This window comes from Trichosurus vulpecula, chromosome 6 (genome assembly GCF_011100635.1).
Source record: "Trichosurus vulpecula isolate mTriVul1 chromosome 6, mTriVul1.pri, whole genome shotgun sequence".
Classification (NCBI taxonomy): Eukaryota; Metazoa; Chordata; class Mammalia; order Diprotodontia; family Phalangeridae; genus Trichosurus; species Trichosurus vulpecula.
The window spans coordinates 268,928,002-268,946,981 of record NC_050578.1 but is presented as its reverse complement, the minus strand read 5'-3'; the positions used below and the strand labels follow the sequence as shown (position 1 = coordinate 268,946,981).

The window sequence follows — 18,980 nt, the reverse complement described above, 5'->3', positions numbered from 1 at the left end:
TACTGACCTCTGACACCACCAAATTAAAACACTGTTTTCAATGAAAGAAAAAGGGGAATAAATGGAAAAGAAAGCAACAGAAGAAAACAGGATATGTTGGAAATACTCAAAAGTAATGGAACAAAGTCAAAGCCCTAAAAAGAAGGCCTTAAAACATTAGGCAGGGCCAGTTGTGACTGAGTATGGGCCCCTGACTGCCAGTTAAAATGCTCATCTCCTGAAATAGTGCAAAGAACACTGGAACTGAAGATAGAGGACTTTGGTTCCAATGCTGTTTGAATCATGACTACAGGATGTTGAGTAAGTCACTTACTTTCCCTGTTGTAGGCCTTGACTTTTTTACATATAAAACAAGGGCTAGGGGTGGGGCAGGGGAAGGGTGGGGGTGGGAGAGAGTGTTGGAGAGAGGGCAAACACTTTTTTTCTCCTTGAATCTAAAATGAACAATAACAATTCCATTCTCAATTGGTGTTTGAAAATTATTAAATCGGCTTCGTAGACCAAGGCTTTTTCTTTTAATCTTGTGGAACTTTTGGCAGTCTGATGAAACCTGTAGACTCCTTTGCAGAATGCTTTTAAAAGAATAAAATAAAAAAAAATAGAATCACAAAAGAAACCAATTATATTGAAATGATTCTCAAAATCTATTTTCAAAAGAAAAACACGAGTTCATGGACCATGGTTACGAATGCTTTAATGTTTTATCTGAATGAAAAACACATTGATTAAGCACGTGTCCAAAATATCTTGCTAAGGAGCTGGGGATACAAATAAAAAGTAAGATATCTCTGCTCTCAAAGAGCTCACGTTCTAATGGCAGAGAGGGGAGAGAGACAACAAATACAGAAGGTTTCATCTGAAGTCAAAGGGAAAAGTCCCATAGTCCATAGCATAAGCAGCAAAATAGATGGCAATACAACTTCTTTTATGTCTTTTCTATTAACAAGACCATATAAGTTCTATTGTTGAACTGTCTGATATTTCTAAAGAATTTTGTGGCAAGTATAGGTTTTTCTGTGTCTTTGGCTATTTCTAGAGGACCCATGGTAGCAGTGGAAAGGCCACATCTTTTGGGGGGTTGCTTCCCAGGATGAAGGCTGTACCAGCTGGCCCGGAAGATGAGCTGATGACCTGGGGTAAACTGGGCTCTTGGGTTTATCTAACCATGAGATGCAAATGATTATCAGCTGATATTATTGTTGATAGGGAATAGTGTCTTCTTCTCCACATTAATTTTTGTTCTCAATGATGGTTCCAGAACCTGGGATGAAAGGATGACCTACAAGCTTAAAGGTACTTAAAGGTGTGTGTATGTGTACAAATATATACAAGTCTGTATGTATATGTGTATATATGTCTATGTGTGTGTGTTTGTGTATACTCACCAGAACAAGAGATTCCAGCTGAGACACTGCAGGGCATGCCTTCTCCATTCTAATCACCACTTGATAAAGTCGTTCATTACCTAGTCACAGAATGCATCTTCATCCACAGAATGTCACAAGAGGACCTCATTCTTATTTGCCCATAGGAAATTTTTTCCTTTCTAAATTCCTTGTGAATGCATTTTTCACGTCTTTGTTCCTCAGGCTATAAATAAGTGGATTCAACATGGGGATCACTGCTGTGTAGAACACAGACACCACCTTGTTGAGGTCCAGGGAGAAGCTTGCACTGGGCCTCACATAGATGAAGAAGAGGGTCCCATACATAATGCTGACAGTAGTCAGGTGTGAGGAGCAGGTGGAGAAGGCCTTGGACCTCCCACCAGCAGAGCGGATCCTCAGAATGGCCATGAAGATGTAGATGTAGGAAATAAGAATGATCAGAGCACTGAAGTCTCCCACAGCTCCAGCTATGATGGAAAGGATCAACTTAATAATGTGAGTGTCAGCACACGCAAGAGAGAGCAAGGGTGAGACATCACAGAAGAAATGATTGATGACATTCTGGCCACAGAAGGGTAAGTGGAAAGTTGAGACTGTGTGTGTCATACAGCTTAGAATGCCCATAGCATAAGGCCCAAACACAAGCTGTACACAGACACTCTGGGATATGACAAGTGTATAAAGTAACGGGTTGCAGATTGCCACATACCGATCATATGCCATTGCAGCTAAAAGGAAACACTCAGTGGCCACAAAGAATCCAAAGAACCACATCTGGGCTGCACAGCCCAAAAAAGAGATGGTTTTGCTCTCTACAAAGAAGTCAGCCAACATCTTTGGGGCAATGGTAGAAGAAGAACAGAAATCCAGAAAGGACAAGTGACTGAGAAAAAAAGTACATGGGAGTGTGAAGCTGGGAGTCTATCCAAATTAGGATGATCATGCCCATGTTCCCAAAGACAGTGATGAGATAGAAAAATAGAAACATGAGAAAGAGGAGAACCTGTTGCTGGAGAGGCTCTGTAAATCCCACAAAAAGAAATTCAGTCACCATGGTTTGATTCCTAGTTTCCATTATGTGCTACTTTTATTATGCAATTTTCTAGAATGTTCTATTTCCTCTGTTACAATCCTAGAACCCCTAGCTTCCTTCAAATAACAACTATTAGTGCTTTCACCCTCATGAAATCATCTTTATAAAGATTTTTTTTCCTGTTTTTGATGGGAGACAGTAGGACAGAGAAGTAATAGTGTTGATGCCTAAAAAAACGAAGAAAAGAAAAAGAAAGGAACAATAATGAACTATTTTTAAAGTACATGAGGGCATATGAAAGGGAATTCAGGTGGAAGCACAGATGAAGAGGACAGTTATGAAATAATAGTTTGGATTTGTTATTATAAGGTGTATGCACTTTAAGAAAGCAGGATGGGATAGACATTCACAGTTTCATAAATAACCTCCTTTTATCTATTACTTTGTATCTATAGAATGCTCATTTTTGTGTCGGGCTGAGAATTTTTAAATAGCTTAAAAAATAAAAGAAATATCCTTGCTGTATGCAATATTCTTTCTTTATTTTGTAGGGCCCATTTGTAGTCTATGTGGAAAAGCAGCCTCCTGTCACTGTAACTAGCTCTCTTTCCTTATTCATTCTTGTCCCAGGGTGCAAAGCAATCCATGAGTATGTTCAGATATTTCCTCATGAATTCTTAAAATTGAAGCTTCTCTCATTAATCAATGAATTCTATTTAAGTAAGCCCAATTTATTAAATAGAGTTTCTGAAATAGACTGGATAAGTCTCTTTACTCATAAGTTTCTCTCTCTCCCTCTCTCTCTGTCCTTCTCTCTATATACATATATTATACAAATAATATATATGTATGCACAGAGATAATATAGGTGTATATGTACATATGTGTATATATATATATGTATGTGAACACACTAATTTTCATGACTTAAGCCCAAATCATAATCCATATAATTTATGTAGAAGGTATCAGATAATAAAACAATGATATAAATAATTACTTATAATGAATCTGCTTTGAGAAAGATCATAGCCAAAGTCTTACTATTGCTTACTTCTTAATGAGAAATGTACAGCTCCTACCACTCAATTCTCTCAGGAGACCAATGAAATCTCTTTTGGCCTCTAGGTGGCCTTGTCAATAGTTTAAATTTGAATTTGAAATTCACTTCAGTCATTCACTAGCTAGGTGTCCTTGGACAAGTCATTTAACCTCAATCTGCACCAATTTCCTCATCCATAAAAGTTTGTAATGAGGATAAAAAACCAAGATAGTATTTATGAAGCACTTTGCACACTTTAGGGCATTACATAAATGCTACTTCTTCTTAGGAGTAAGAGCATCAAGAATTTTCTTTATGTTCCTTAATGAGAGACAAGTTAAAATCGGGTTTCTCAGGAAATGATCTATTGACCCTTGTGCTCTGTCCTCTTACCATCTCTCTGCAGCCATTATAAGGAAATACTCTTCAGAATCATGGTTAAGCCCTCAGTCTCCTCACAGACTCCTAAAGAAGGAAAGTTAAACCAGCATTGTTCACTAGGAACAAATTAACTTCCTAAAGATAGCTAACAGGAGTTTTATCCCCCGTTCGAACAGCTATTAGAAAAGTGGATTCCCATTATTCCAGGCCAACTCCTCTGGTAGACTGAGAGATTTTGAGAATACCTATTCATTTTTCCTTGGTATACACAGGACCAAGCAGAACATTTTATACATTCTGGCACTTTGGTATTGAATACTCACTGAATAAATCAGTTACTAATACAAGTTTTCTTTGGTCATAAAATGACCTTAAGTGCTTTGGTTTTTGCTCTTTTTTCCCGTTTCTTGCTTAATTGTTGATAGATATTTCAGGTGAAGATGGAAAAAATGTATGTTTTTGCCAAGTGAACTAGGAAGGGGCATACCAGTATCTCTGTGTATCTGCAGAGTGGTGCTCTCTTTTTCTCATCCATGTTACTACTTCTTTCCAATAGGGTGGCTGGAGGTGCCCAGTAAAGGAAAACATCCTACATCTCTAAGTTTATCTGAAACTAAGAGCAAGATCTTCCTAGAATGCCAAAGAAATGGGGTGAGCAATGGGCAGTGTGGGGCAGTGGAAAAGGCGCGGATTCTAAAATGAACTGGGAGTCTCAGAATCCTACATCGCTGTTTATTACTCTTTTGATTTTGTTATTTTTTACAGAAGTCCCTTCTATGATATTGTTCCATTTTCCCTTCTTCCCTTAAATCTCCAAATGGATAGAAATTTGCTGTCAATATTAAGCCTGTCCTCAGTTCTAAGACTGACTGCATCATTAGGAAGGAAAAGACCTAAACTCAATGGTGTGGATTGAGGAGTAGCATAAACTCCCACTGCTCCAAACAATCTCTCCCATTCAGGTGCCTGGGACATAATTATTAGAAGTGAAAAGACTCCTTAGGGTATTCCAGTCTTTCTTTCAGTTAATTGTAAACACAACTGCCATATAAATCTTCCTAAGACACAGCTTTAATCCAGTTACTCCATTGCTCAAAATCATTCAAGGAAATCTCTTTTGGCCTCGAGTTGTCCCCATGTACCTTCATGGCCTTCAAGTCCCTCCACAGAATGGCTCTCACCTACCTCTTCAGCTTGATCTCACATTACTTCCTCCCATGCATCTATGTGCCAGCCAAATTGGACTACTTTCCATCTATTGTATGACAGGCTTTCCTTCTTCCACACTTATTAATTCACTTTTCAATTCTAGGGTGCCTTCTCTACCCATCTCTACCTGTTGAATTCTCTATCTTCAATCATCAGTTTAAATAACATCCTGTCCATGAAAACTTCCCCAATTCCTCCTGCCAGAAGTGACACTTCCATCATTTGAGCTCCTGACAATAGGGCCCTTTTTATTCTATGATAGTATTTTATCATCTTCTTCTGTGTGAACCTGTCTTATCACTCCTAACAGACTGAACATTCTTGTAGGGCGAGGACGTTAGTCATAATTCTTTATCTTTTTGCCTAGAACAATGGTTTCATCATTTCAAGCCCTCAATAGTTATTTCATTGAGTAAATATTCTGGGAATCTTGACTGAATGGAGCTCTCAGTTCTTCTCATTTTATAAAAACATTCCTTAGACATCTAGTGTGCTCAGAAGTGGCATTAAAATGTTACGGAACCATCCTCAGTTTTAGAGTCAGAAGATCTGGGTTTGAGTCCCAGGACTTGTACTTAATAGGTTAGTGGGCCATGGGAAAATCACTTACAATCCAATTGTTTGGGGATTGGCTGAACAAACTATACTGTATGAATGAAAAGGAATGGCATACAATAACATAGATGAAAACTTCACTGAAAGGCCAGAGAAATCAGTGAGATGCCAAATTCATCTTTTAGAGGACAAATCAATCAATCAAGAAACCTTTATTAAGAGCTGATATTGTACTCAATCCTGGGGCTAAAAAGCCATCAAAGAAATAGAAACAGGCCTGGCCCTCAAAGATTTTTTGTTCCAAACGGGAAGATATTCTGGACATATAAAAGTATGAACAAAATTAATTCAAAGTCAATGGTGGCAGCAATTGCTGTAGGGATCAGGAAATGCTTCTTCCTGTAGGAGGCAGTGTTTGAGCTGAGACCAAGATAGATGATGAAACTCATTACAAGTCGGGGACTATAGGTGAGATCTATAGCATAGAGCCTCCTGGCATAATGTGATGGGGGAGAAGGGAAAGGAACAATATAAGGAAATGTCTGTGCATTTACAAACAAAAGGCATCAATAAGTTGTTCATAGAACTTCATTCAGCCTCAGTACCCTTATCTACAGAAAAGAAACAAAAATATTTCTGTTATCTGACCTATAGGGTTGTTGTGAAGAGGGGATTTGTAAACATTTTAGCAGTATATAAAGAGGAGATACAGGGGCAGCTAGGAGGCACAGTGAGTAGAGCACTGGCCCTGAAGTCAGGAGGACCTGAGTTCAAATCCAGACTCAGACACGTGACACATTTACTAGCTGTGTGACCTTGGGCAAGTCACTTAACCGCAATTGCCCTGCCTTCCCCCCTGCAAAAAAAAGAGGAGATACAAAGATCAACCAGTAGCATTTCAGTGTAAATTGCATTATGCGCTTATGCTATTCCATTATAGGAAAGACACAGGAAGGAGGATGGGAGCCCTCAAGACCTGAATAGATTATTTTCCATTTTGGCCAGATTTCAGCCCTGAAACAGCCATGGCAGTTTCTTCTTTCAGGAAGGAAATTGACAATTGACAACTTTTCCCCAACCATGACAGATATACTTCATCTCTGAAGAGTCTTTACTCTTCAGAAGAAAGCAATTAATATGGTCATGTCTGTCTGGACCAATGGTACCACCTTCAACAAGGAAAAAGAGCCTTCCTCTGAATTACATTTACTAGGAAAATCTAGTCCTGCTCTTTGGAAGAAGAAGGCTCACATTTCTATAGCAAAATACCTTTCTTCATAGTAGAGTGAATCTCTGGACACAGAACTTCAGAATTTTACAAATGAGGAAACTGAGTTAGAGAGGTTAATGATTTGTCCAGAGTTATACAGATAGTATATGAAACGACATTTGATCTCTGAACTTCCTCACTCCCTAGTCCAAGACTTTATCTATTGTACCATCCAGCTGTCTATAAGACAAATTGATATCTGGCCTTCTGTATCTTCTACCCATTTTTCTAGTTCTCCCTTCCAGGACCAAACAGAACAGATATAATTCCCCTCCTAGATGGTAGCCTTTCAAACACATGAAGAGGATCATCACACCCACCCAACTCCAAATCTCTTCTCCAGATTGGATATCTCCAATTCCTTCAACTTGCCAGCATATGTCATGGTCTCATGTAACTCTCACTATCCTGATCACTCTCTATTCGGATGTTTACCAAATTATCAACAACCTCCCTAAAATGTGTTGCCCTGAATTAAACAAAAACACTGCAATTTTCATTTTATAGATGAGGAACCTGGGGGGTCAGTGAAGTGAAGAAATCAAGTGACTTGCCAAGGTTGCAATGATAATATCCCAGCCCAGAAAACTCTGGACCTCTGAGGCCCTTCAAGGGCTCTTTCCACTACTCCACACTATGTTACACACAGACACAAAATCATACTCACACACACAAACACATATACACACATGCACAGAGTCACAGTTTTTCCTATGGAAAAGGACCTTCAAATATTTAACCAAAGTAATAAATATTTAATGGTAGAAATCCAGAGATAAGTTTCTCATAGACATTCAGAGATAGGAAGAAACATTTTCTGCAGATGTCTGAGATAGAGATTGTTCATTTGTTTGAGCCAGGGGTGGGGAACCTGTGGCCTGGAGGTCACATGTCACCCTCTAGGTCCTCAAGTGTGGCCCTTTGACTGAATCCAAACCTCAAAGAACAAATTTCCGTAATAAAATTGTTCTATAAAACTTGGATTCAGTCAAAAGGCCACATGTGGCTTCTATGTTGCAAGATCCCTACCTCTGGTTTGACCTCTGATTTCACAGAAACTGGGGCTTTTATTGGGGAAAGTTGCTTTATCAACAGATATCAGGCAATTTTAGTTTTACTTGGGGCACTGAATGGTGTAATGACCTGCCCAGTGTCATACAGATTACAGGTATGAGAGTTGGGACTTGGAACCTCTCTGGCTGTTTTTGCTCAAAGCCAGGTCTCTCTTCTCTTTGTAATATTAATTCCTCCTCATGAGTCAGAATATCATAATTATTTTGTAGATTTCACTTTGTATTCTTCAAACTAAACTCAAGGTTAAAATAAAAACCTAGAATTCAGTCAAGGGAGAAATTTAAGTAAGAAAACGCCAAATTGATTCATTTTCTCCATAGAAGTTCTAACATCACCATGGTAGTAAACCAATTCAGCAATTCTGTTTTCTTGTCTGGAAAACAACAGACTCATGTAATTTGAAAGCAAAGGTTCCTTCCAACTATAAATATCTATAAGAAAGAATAAAGTCAGAAATGGTTTGAAATATCACATAGAGTTCTGATTTAGGGTCAGGAAAAATTTAAATTCTACCTCAGACAAGTATGGTGTGACTCTGAACAAATAAATTAACCTCTCTCTGTGTCACTTTCCTCATCTGTAAAGTGGGGATGAATATGCTTGTGGCACTTACCTTCCAGGGTTGACATGAGGAAAAGCACTTAATAAAGCTTAAAGCACTGTTTGAAAGGTAATTATTAATCTTATCAGTCAAGTCTATTTTTGGTGTCATGAAGCACATTCTATTTCAATAGCTGGATAGAGGTAGTTACTTTTTAAAAATATGGGATATTAGACTGAAGCATTCTATTTTATCACTTTCTTTTTTGTTGTTCAAATCTTTTTGCATAAAATGAATAAAATGGAAATGTTTCACATGATTGCACATGTAAAACCTATATCAGATTGCTTGCTATGGGGAGTGGGGGAGGAGAGAGGGATAGATTTTGGAACTCAAAACTTTAAAAAATGTTTAAAATTGTTTTAACGTGGAATTGGGGGAAATAGAATATTATTTTAAAAAAGAATAGTGGGTATTGTTTTTGCCCAGATTTTAGCATTTATTTTAATGAGCTCTAGAATAATTTGCAAAATGTTTATCCAAATTATGTGGAACCCACCTCTTTAAAGATCTTCATTACTCACCTTTAACTCTTGCAAAGGGAATAAGAGAATTCAAGGTGCGTATTCAAAACCTAGAAGACAAGAAAGAAGATCATCTCCCTTCCTGGTGGGTATCCTCTGCAAGCATCAGAGCTTCCTATTATTACATGGATAAATTGGACTCTGTCTTTTCCTAAGAAAACCTGGGGTTCTGCAATCTCTCTGAAAAAGAGAATTGGCATCCCTGCATTGATCTTAAAGATGGACAGTATAAGAGAGATTAACTTCTTAACTTTCCTTGGTTGGAAGTCTGATCCCTGGTGAATTCCTAACCTCAGGAGCTTTATACAATGGAGAAGGAATTAAAATAATCTTGGCAGAGTTTGAGTCGAAAATCAACACACAAAGGGGTATCCCCTGCAGTAGAAAACCTTGGCTTGGTAACATGGGATTTAGAGCTGTGAAGGAACTTAGAGGATGTTTACATTTCCAGAAGAGGGAAATGAATCCCAAAGGGGGAAACCACACTCAACAATATTAATTGGCATTGGAGAAAGCAGATTTCAAAAGCTTACATACACAATGATTATGACAGAATATGGATAGTCAGCATGGAAACTCATCTCAGAGCAGTCACTGCTAATACTGTTCTACCAGCCTCCAAAGACACATCTCTCCTTTCTGTTCACCACTGAACAACTTTTGGGGGAGGGAATGATAGAACCCTAGATTTAGAGCTAGAAGAAGATTGAGTCCATCTTCTCTAACACTTTCAGAGCTTAAGAGATTTTGGTAAGTCCATTAAGTAGTCACAAGGTCAGAGAGTGATGCCAAGTCATTTGACTTCAAAGCCAGGGTTCTTATCAATGTACCACACTGCTGTCTAGTCCAAATATCAGATGGCACATTACTCATCCAAATTCCTTCTCATTTTATTGTGATTGGCAAGATTGGGGTTGGAGGTAGGTAAAGCAGGGTCATAAATGGCACTTGACAGAGCAAGGATGAATAACGCATTTTCCCAAGCAATTGTCTTCAAATTAGACTCACAGAAAATATACCTCAATAATATATACAATAGACAGGGCAAATAAAAAGACACCAATCAAGTTGCTTAAGGGAATGTAAGCTTAAATGACTTGCCAGTTATAATACATGTCTATACCACGTAGTGCATTCATATCTATATATCAAAAGCAAATACATGTAACAACAAAAGTATGCATGGTTAACTGACAAATGCAGCAATAGTAAAGACATAACAATGCTAAGAAGATAATCATAACAAGAAAATAATGAGCACAGAAGAGAACAAAAGAAAACTTAAAAGGAAACAAAGATGGACAGCTGTCAACACAACGTGTAGTATTTATCACACAAGCTTTCTTGAAATGAAAATTTATTGCTATATGTCTTAATCATCTCTTATGTTTTACTTTTTATTTGTTTCAATATTTAAGTTTATGATCTGTTTCTTTTTCTTTTCTCTATTCTGTCTTTGAATTCTGGTGTTTGAGTCTAAAATAATTTTTAAAAATTAAAAATTATAAAAAAAGAAAATGATGAGAAACAGAAGCAAAATTAATCATGCAAATATTTCCATGTGTAAAAACCAAAGGAAAACCCCAGCCTTAAGAATGCCATTTGACTTGTTATTTTATAAATTTTATGCTACAGTCAAGGACAATCAAGAAGTATGGGATTATACTTCTTTTAAATTAATAGAAATATACAAGCTACCTCATAAATCCATCGATTAATTCAGAGTATCCATTCCAGTTTATTAGCCAAACTGAAAGAAAAACCCTTTTCCCATAACTTTAACCCATAACTCTCAGTGTATCAAACTCACTTGTCTCATAGGCTTAGCATCAGTGAAACAAAACTATTTAAATGGTTTGACAGTCAAAAAAGCTTTACTTTGACCATTTAATTCAGAAAAAAAGATCAGAGCTGGAGTTGCCCATATCCATGAATAGCAACTCTTGCTGGAAACACAGCTCCAATGTTCAACTCTCTTAAGATATTGGTTTAAAGTTCTTCTCAATAATTTTCTTCATAATGTTACTTCACATAAAAAAAGATAACTTAGTTTATTAAGAAAGTTTGGTCCTTTATTCTATACACCATGTAGTTTCTCTGAGGAAATTTATTAGTCTGTTTCTGCAGTCTTTGTAATTAAACAGTCCCTCTCCAGCCATGACAGTTAATCTTCCCAGAATAACTGTTAAGCTGCTGATCTTCTTATGGACTCATCACAGATAGCAATTAAATAATCACTCTTTTTTCCTCAGAAAAAAGGACAGGCAAAAACTTAGTTTTCTCATGGTAGCTGACACAGCCTCGTTTTTTGCATCCTCTAGAACGAGAGTTAAATTTTAATTCTCTCCATGAAGTTATATCCTTTTTCAAGTTGTTGTAACAATATCCATAATTTATATAATGGGGACTATTAAAGCTGGCATTGCATTTGTTTCCAGGGTTGCCATGTGCAAAGAATTAGTCATGTGGTGGCCAAGCCAAAGGTCAAGAGACTCAACAAAGTTAATAATAATGACTCTTTTATTAGATCATCTAGAAAAAGCTCTCTATTCTATGCTCCTGACAGATGTCTAGTTTTCTTAGGTTGGGAAGTTGAGGGATCACATAGAACTACTGCTAGGGATAGGTTCTGGGTCAAAGTATCTCCTTGCTTTATACCATCTTGCCTCCTCCAATCCTAGTACCCTCTCTGGAGCTGACACCTGTGGTATGGACTCACCTTTAGTACACCACACTCACCCTGATAGGCCTGAATTTCTTATTCCTTTGAGATCCTTTAAATGATATAATCTTAGAACTAGAAGAGACCTCAGATCATTGCTTTAGCCGCTTTATCACATGTAAAAAGAAACAATCAACAAACAAAAAAGTCCTTGTAATGCATGGATCTGTAGAATCATAAAATTTATTATAAGGAGTTTCCATATTGTAGAGAGCATTCCTATTCCATCATGACTAGGTTTAAATGACCACTGAGGTTCTTTCCCACTTTGAATTTTTGTGACTCTTTGTTGTCTCTCTCTCTGTCTCTCTCTCTCTGTCTCTCTCTCTCTCTCTCTTTGCCTTTCTGTCTCTCTGTGTCTCTCTGTCTCTCTCTGTCTTTCTGTCTCTCTCTGTGTGTCTCTCTCTCTGTCTCACCCAACACAGGACTTGACAAACAATAATGTTTATGTGCCCGACATACAACCGAGCCAGAGGCATTTCACATGTTGCTGGTTTGAAGGAGAAATGATATGGATATGATGCTGCACACCTGCATGGTTAACTGGCAAATGTAGCTACAGTAAAGACATAACAGTGCAAAGAAGATAATCATAACAAGAAAATGATGAGCACAGAAGAGAACAAAAGAAAACTTAGAAGGAAGCAAAGATGGACGGCTGTCAACACAATGTGTAGTATTTATCATACAAGCTTTCTTGAAATGAAAATTTATTGCAATATATTTTGAATGTATAAAAGAACCTACAGAGTTGGCATCAGAGCATTTTCACAGAAAGAGATGCATAGAGAAAGAAGAGAAAAAGACAGAGATAATTCTCTCCCTCAAGAAGCTGATATTCAGATGGGAGTCATAATATTTAACCTGGAAAGGACCTCAGTGGAGACCGAGGTGTGAATGTAGAAGCCAACAATTCCGTATGTCTTCCATCTCCAGGTTGCCGCCCCAGAGAATGTTAGGGTGGACTTTGGGGGTGAGATTGGGCCTTCTCCCTTTGGTTTGAGCTGCGATCTCCCTCACTTCATTCCCCCCCTAAAGTCTTTATCCACCCTTGCAAGTTCTTTGGTATCTTCTGATCTCTATGCCTTCTTTGGTGTTTGTTTGGTATTTAGCTTGGATAAATATATTTGCTATTGGTGATGCCCCTTTTTGTAAGGAGTTTTTGATGGGAAGGAGCTAAACTGACTAAAGGCTGCCCTTTCTAAACTATGGTTATTTTCTATACTTAACTTCCCTTGAGTGCCCAGGGAAAGTGCCATGTGAAACAGAATGATATCCCTAGACCAAGCCAGCAATATTTGGAGGGACAGATAGAAAAAAGTCTAGCCCACTGTCCATTTTGAGATAGGTGAGGGAATGAGCAAGCATCCAAATATCACCCTTCTCCTGCTCTCCTCAGGGTGAAAATTGAAGTTTCTCTTCCCAGGGAGGTATGGCCAGTTGCCAGAGACATTTATCTATGCACCCTATGAGCTGTGATAATACACTGAGACAACCTTAGGGACAAAACATAATGATATTTTACATGGGCACATACATATCTTACACTTAATTCATATTTTTTTGAGTTGAGTTCACTTTGACCTTAATTGGACCCTGAATTTAACTGATAGCAGAACAGAAATTCAAACCTCGGTCGAGTTCCTCTTGAATCATTTGCCATCCTTCCACCTGCTCTATAAGCACATAAAAAGCAGTCCTTTTCTCTGGTGTGTGTGTGCATGTGTACGTGTGTGTGTGTGTGTGTGTTGTGTGTGTTTGTGTGTGTGTGAAGGAGGAACAAAAGCGTTTTATTACCTTAAGTAAAATATAATTAATAATAGTGCACATCAATGTAGTGTGTTAAAGTTTGTAAAGTGTATATGTGTGTACATGTGCGTAGGTATATTGTGTGTATATATGTGTCCATGTATGCATATATGTGTGTATACACGTATGTATGTATAGGTGTATATATATATGTATATATATGTGTGTGTGTGTGTGTGTGTGTGTATGACTTTATTAGATCCTCAAAACAACTCTGTGAGGTAGTAACTATCTTTATTCCCATTTTTTACATGAAGAAACTAAGTCTTACGTTAAACAACCTGTGCAGGTATTAAGTTTCTGAGGAAGAATTAGAACCCACAGGTTCCTGACTCCCTCCAATAATGCTCAGACACAGAAACGCAATCACACAATTCTTTCCCCAAAGCCCAATGGAAAGTACTTGCAATTGTCAGAGCCTCTGCCTTCTTCCCAAGCAGCATAGTCAATCAACTGAATTCTACCAAAAAGTCTATTACTCATTGGTGCCGTAAGATGGCAGACAAGATCAGTTTTAGGAAATCCATAGAAAGGTAAACAAATTTCCCAAAATTGACTAGAATCCTTCAATAATTCCATTCGCCAGATAATAATTGGGATTTGTGAGGCGTTTGTGAGTCATAGAGGTCCCTTGTTTAATCTTGTGTAATGTCCATGGTGGCACAGTAAATAGAGTACTGGGACTAAAGTCAGGAAGACTCATGTTCATGAGTTAGAAGGTGGCCTCAAACACATATTAGCTATAACCCTGGGTAAGTCACTGAATCCTGTTTGCTTCCATGTCCTCATCTGTAAAATAAGCTGGAGAAGGAAATGGCAAACGCCTCCAGTATCTGCACCAAGAAAACCCTAGATGGGGTCACAAAGAGTAGGACATGACTGAAAAATGACTCACCAACGTCCACTTAGTTATCCATGTATATAGGCTAGTGTCGTACGTAGGCTAACTAAAGCTACCTATTCTGTAAGATTTCATGATTACCAGGAAGGCCCTGAGGTCCCTGATATATCTTCCCTACTGACTGATGTCTATAATTCTTAAAATAAGATGTGGCTCACCTAAAAGAATGCAAACAGAACTTTAGTTTCCAGGGTCTTAGTTTTGTTTTATTTTTCTGTCACAAAAAGAACCGCTAAGAATAGTTTTATACATATAGGACATTTTCTTCTTTCTTTAATTTGTTTGGTATATAGTCCAGTAGTGGTATCACTGGGTCGAAGGGAATTCATAGTCTAGTAACTCTTGGAACTTTTATAATTGCATTTTTGTTTTAAAATGTCCCAATGAATTCACAGTTCCAATGAAAATGTGTCAATGTGCCTGCTTTCCCTCAGGCCCTCCAACATTTGTTATTTGGATCATTTATTAATATGTCTACAAAAAACTTGGATTTCTTCCTTTGAAAACTGTGTGTTCATATCTTTGACTATCTACTGAGGAGTGGTTGAAGAAATTATAGTATATTAATGTAGTAGAATACTATATTGCTGTAAGAAATTATGAAAGACAATTTCAAAGTATCTGGGAAGATTTGTACAAATTGCTGCAGAATGAAAGGAATACACCAGAGGAAATCAATTATTCTATAAGAAACCATTATACAAATGAACAATTTTGAAATACAGAAGACTTCTGATCACTTCAATGATTATCCATGACTCCAGAGGACAAATAATGAAAGATATTATCCCCTCTCTAAAAACAGGGGTTGGATTAAATATTTGGGATGAGACACACATTTTTGGATGTGGCCAATGTGGGAATTTGTTTTACTTGACTATTGATATATGTTATAAATATTTTATAGTTCTTTTGGAGGATAGGGGTGGAGAAGTACAAAGGAGAAAAGTGAAAAAAAATCAATAATCGAAAAATGTTTGTTCATTTTTTTAACGCAAAATATGCTCAGAGTGTGCAAGTAGGGCAGGGAACATGAAGCTGCTTTTTTTTCTCATGAGAGTAGATTTTGATGTCTGGAAGAAAGACTTAGAGGGTGCTTGTGAACCAAGAACATCAAGGAAAAGCTAGAGTAGAGGGAAGAAAGGGAGCATGGGGACAGTCATGGCTTACTTTGCCAATTTCCCATCTTACATAAGGGTATTTTTACTGGAAAGAATATTAGTTCTAATGAGAAGGTCTGCTTTCTGCATAGACAGTTCTCATCTCCTGAACCCTAGTCCCTCGTCACCACCTGTCTCCTGTACATCTCCATCTGGATGGCCCATAAACACCTCAAACTCAAAACCTCCCAAAGAAAACTCAATGTTTTCCTCTCAAAAGCCACTATACCTCTTAACATCCATGGTTTGTCCCAGAAAATCACTACCCACTGAGTCCTCCACATCCATGTCCTAGGAGTAATCCTCAGTTCTGCACTCAACTTTACCCATCCTGCCTGATTAGGTACCAAGTCCAACTGATTCTACCTACACAATGGCTCTCACGTCCATTTGCTTTTCTCCACTAGCATCACAGTCACAATCCTAGATCAAGTCCTCGTGATTTTTTGTCTAGATTATTGCAACAGTTTCCTAATAAATTGCTGGTATTTCTCTTCCACAAGCCATCCTTTACACAGCTGCCAAAGAAAAATTGTTCAACTGTGTCACTGCTCAGCTCAGAAACTTCAGCAGCTTCCTCTTGTCGCTGGGGTAAAATATCAATTCCTCCGGAATTTAAAGCCTGCCTAGAACTGGTTCCAATGTAAAAATGAAAAGAGTGCTAGATGTGGAGTCTAGAAGACTTGAGGTCAAATCTACTTCAGACACTTAAAAGCTGAGTGATCTTGGCCAATTCATTTAACAATTCACTTAACCCTATTTGCCTCAGTTTCCTCATCTGTACAATGAGCTGGAAAAGCAAATGGCAAACCACTTCAATATCTTTTTTTTCAAGAAAACCCCAAATAGGGTCACAAGGAGTTGGACCTGACTAAAATGACAGAACAATCTTAGTTTTCTCATCTGTAAAAATAGGGATAATAATAGCACCCACTTCCTAAAGTGAATATATCAAATGTGATATTTATAAGCACTTTGTTAACCTTCAAGTGCCATATTATTACTTTGATTCATTTACTCTACAGTCAGTCACCAAGCATTGATTAAACTCTTACAATGTACCAGCACTGTGCTAAGCATTGGAGATACAAAAAAAGGTAAAAATATCATCCCCGACCTCAAGAAGCTCAGTTTTGAATGGAAGAGACAAAGAGAAAATAACTGTATGATACAATACACAGTGTAAATGGAAGATTATTTCTGCAGGAAGAGACTAACAGGGATAGAAGGGTAGGGGGTTGGCAGAGAAAGGCATCCTGCAGAAGGTGAGATTTGAGCTATGTCTTCAAGGAAGTCAGGGGAGGTAGGAATCAGGGCTGATGAAGGGGAGCATTCTAGCTCCCATGCGAGACAATCGGAAAATACAGATAGAGTGGTGTGTATGAGAAAGAGAAAATGGATAACATGGCTAGATCATAGAGTGTGGAGGGAAGTCAAGTATAGAAAGTATAGACTAGAAAAAAAGGCCAGACTGTGAGAGACCTTAAATGCCAAAGGATTTTATGTTTAACCTTGGATGTTACAGGGACACAGGGGGATTTCTTTGGAAATGGGTGTGTGGTACACATGGTCAGTAGAGCACTTCAGGAAAATCACTTTGGAAGCTGAAGACAGATTGGAGTGGGAAGAGATGGAAGGCAGGTAGACTTTGAATCTGCCATGACTTTGCACAAGCAAATTCCTGTGTTGGGAATTCCCCTCCTCCTCTGCTTTTTGGAGTCCCTAACTCCCTTCACGGTTCAACTCAAGTGAGGGGCATAGCCAAAATGGTGAAGTAAAAGCATGGACTTGCTTCAGTTCTCCCCCAAACCCCTACATATACCTGTAAAAATGATTCTAAACAAATTCTAGAGCAACAGAACCCACAAAATGACAGAGTGAAACAAATTTCCAGCCCAAGACAACCTGGGAGGTCAACAGGAAAGTCCTATTGCATTGGGGTGGGAGAGCAGCACAGTCCAACATGGGCCATGCTAGCACAGATGAGGCTGGACCACACTTCAGAGGACTGAATCACTGGCAGCTGAGGTGGTTTCTACACTTCCCAACCCACAAACACCAAAAACAACATAGAAGGTCTGTGGGAAAACTCTTTTGGATCTGGTAGAGAGAGGAGCATGGTCTGGCCCCAGCAAAAGGCAATGGAGGTGGCTGTGGTGGCAGCAGCAGTGGCTGCTTCCAGAGTTCTTAGTCCACAGACGGTGGAGGTATCAAGAGGCTGAGAGGAAGGGGAATGCAGGGATCTCTTTGCTGGCACTGAGACAGGATTCTCTTGCTTTCCCCTGCTTGAATCTGGGCCTCAGTCCTGGGTGGTCATCCTGGGATGAAGAGAAGTGCTGGTGTGGCAGAGCTTGTGGTTGTGGTGGAGAGGGAATCACCTCACAGTTCCAAGGTAGAGAAGAGTGCTTCTGGTCACTCACAGACCATAACACAGGCAAGGAAAGGAGCAAACACTTCTACTTTTATCATACCACCTTAGAAGAACTGAAAATTTACAGGCCCCTGGAAGTATCTCTGAAAATTGCTGCACAAAACCCCTGAAGTTTAGGACATGACACTCTACTGAAAGCAGAGTCCTACCTTAACAAAGAGTTAGAAAGTCAAGTATTTGGCTGGGAAGTGAGCAAACAGCATAAAAAACTCAGATTATAGAATCTTACATTGGTGGCAAAGAAGACCAAAATATACAATCAGAAGAAGACAACAAAGGCAAAGCTCCTACATCAAAAGCCTCCAAGAAAACTATGAATTGGTCTCAGGCCATAGAAGACTTCAAAAAGGATTTTGAAAATCAAGTAAGAAAGTAAAGGAAAAATTGGGAAGAGAAATGAGAGTGATGCAGGAAAACTATGAAAAACGAGTCAACAGCTTGCTAAAGGAAACCCACCCAAAAATACTGAAGAAAATAGCACCTTAAAAAGAGACTAACCCAAATGGCAAAAGAGATCCAAAAAACTAACGAGGAGAAGAATGCCTTAAAAAGTAGAATTGGCCAAATGTAAAGGAGGTCCAAAAGTTCACTGAAGAAAATAATACCTTAAAAATTAGATTGGAGCAAACGAACGCTACTGACTTCATGAGAAATCAAGAAATTATAGAACAGAATGAAAAGAATGAAACAATAAAAGACAATGTGAAATATCTCATTGGAAAAACAACTGATATGGAAAATAGATCTAGGAGACATAATTTTAAAAATTATTGGACTACCTTAAAGCCACGATCAAAAAAAGAACCTAGACATCATCTTTCAAGAAATTATCTAGAAAATCTGCCCTGATAGTCTAGAACCAGAGGATAAAATAGAAATT

General features: G+C 38.3%; 1 pseudogene; it reads right to left on the bottom strand.

The window, feature by feature from the left end:
* Nucleotides 1–1,517: 1,517 nt before the first annotated feature.
* Nucleotides 1,518–2,463, bottom strand: LOC118854427 (annotated as a pseudogene).
* Nucleotides 2,464–18,980: the final 16,517 nt, after the last annotated feature.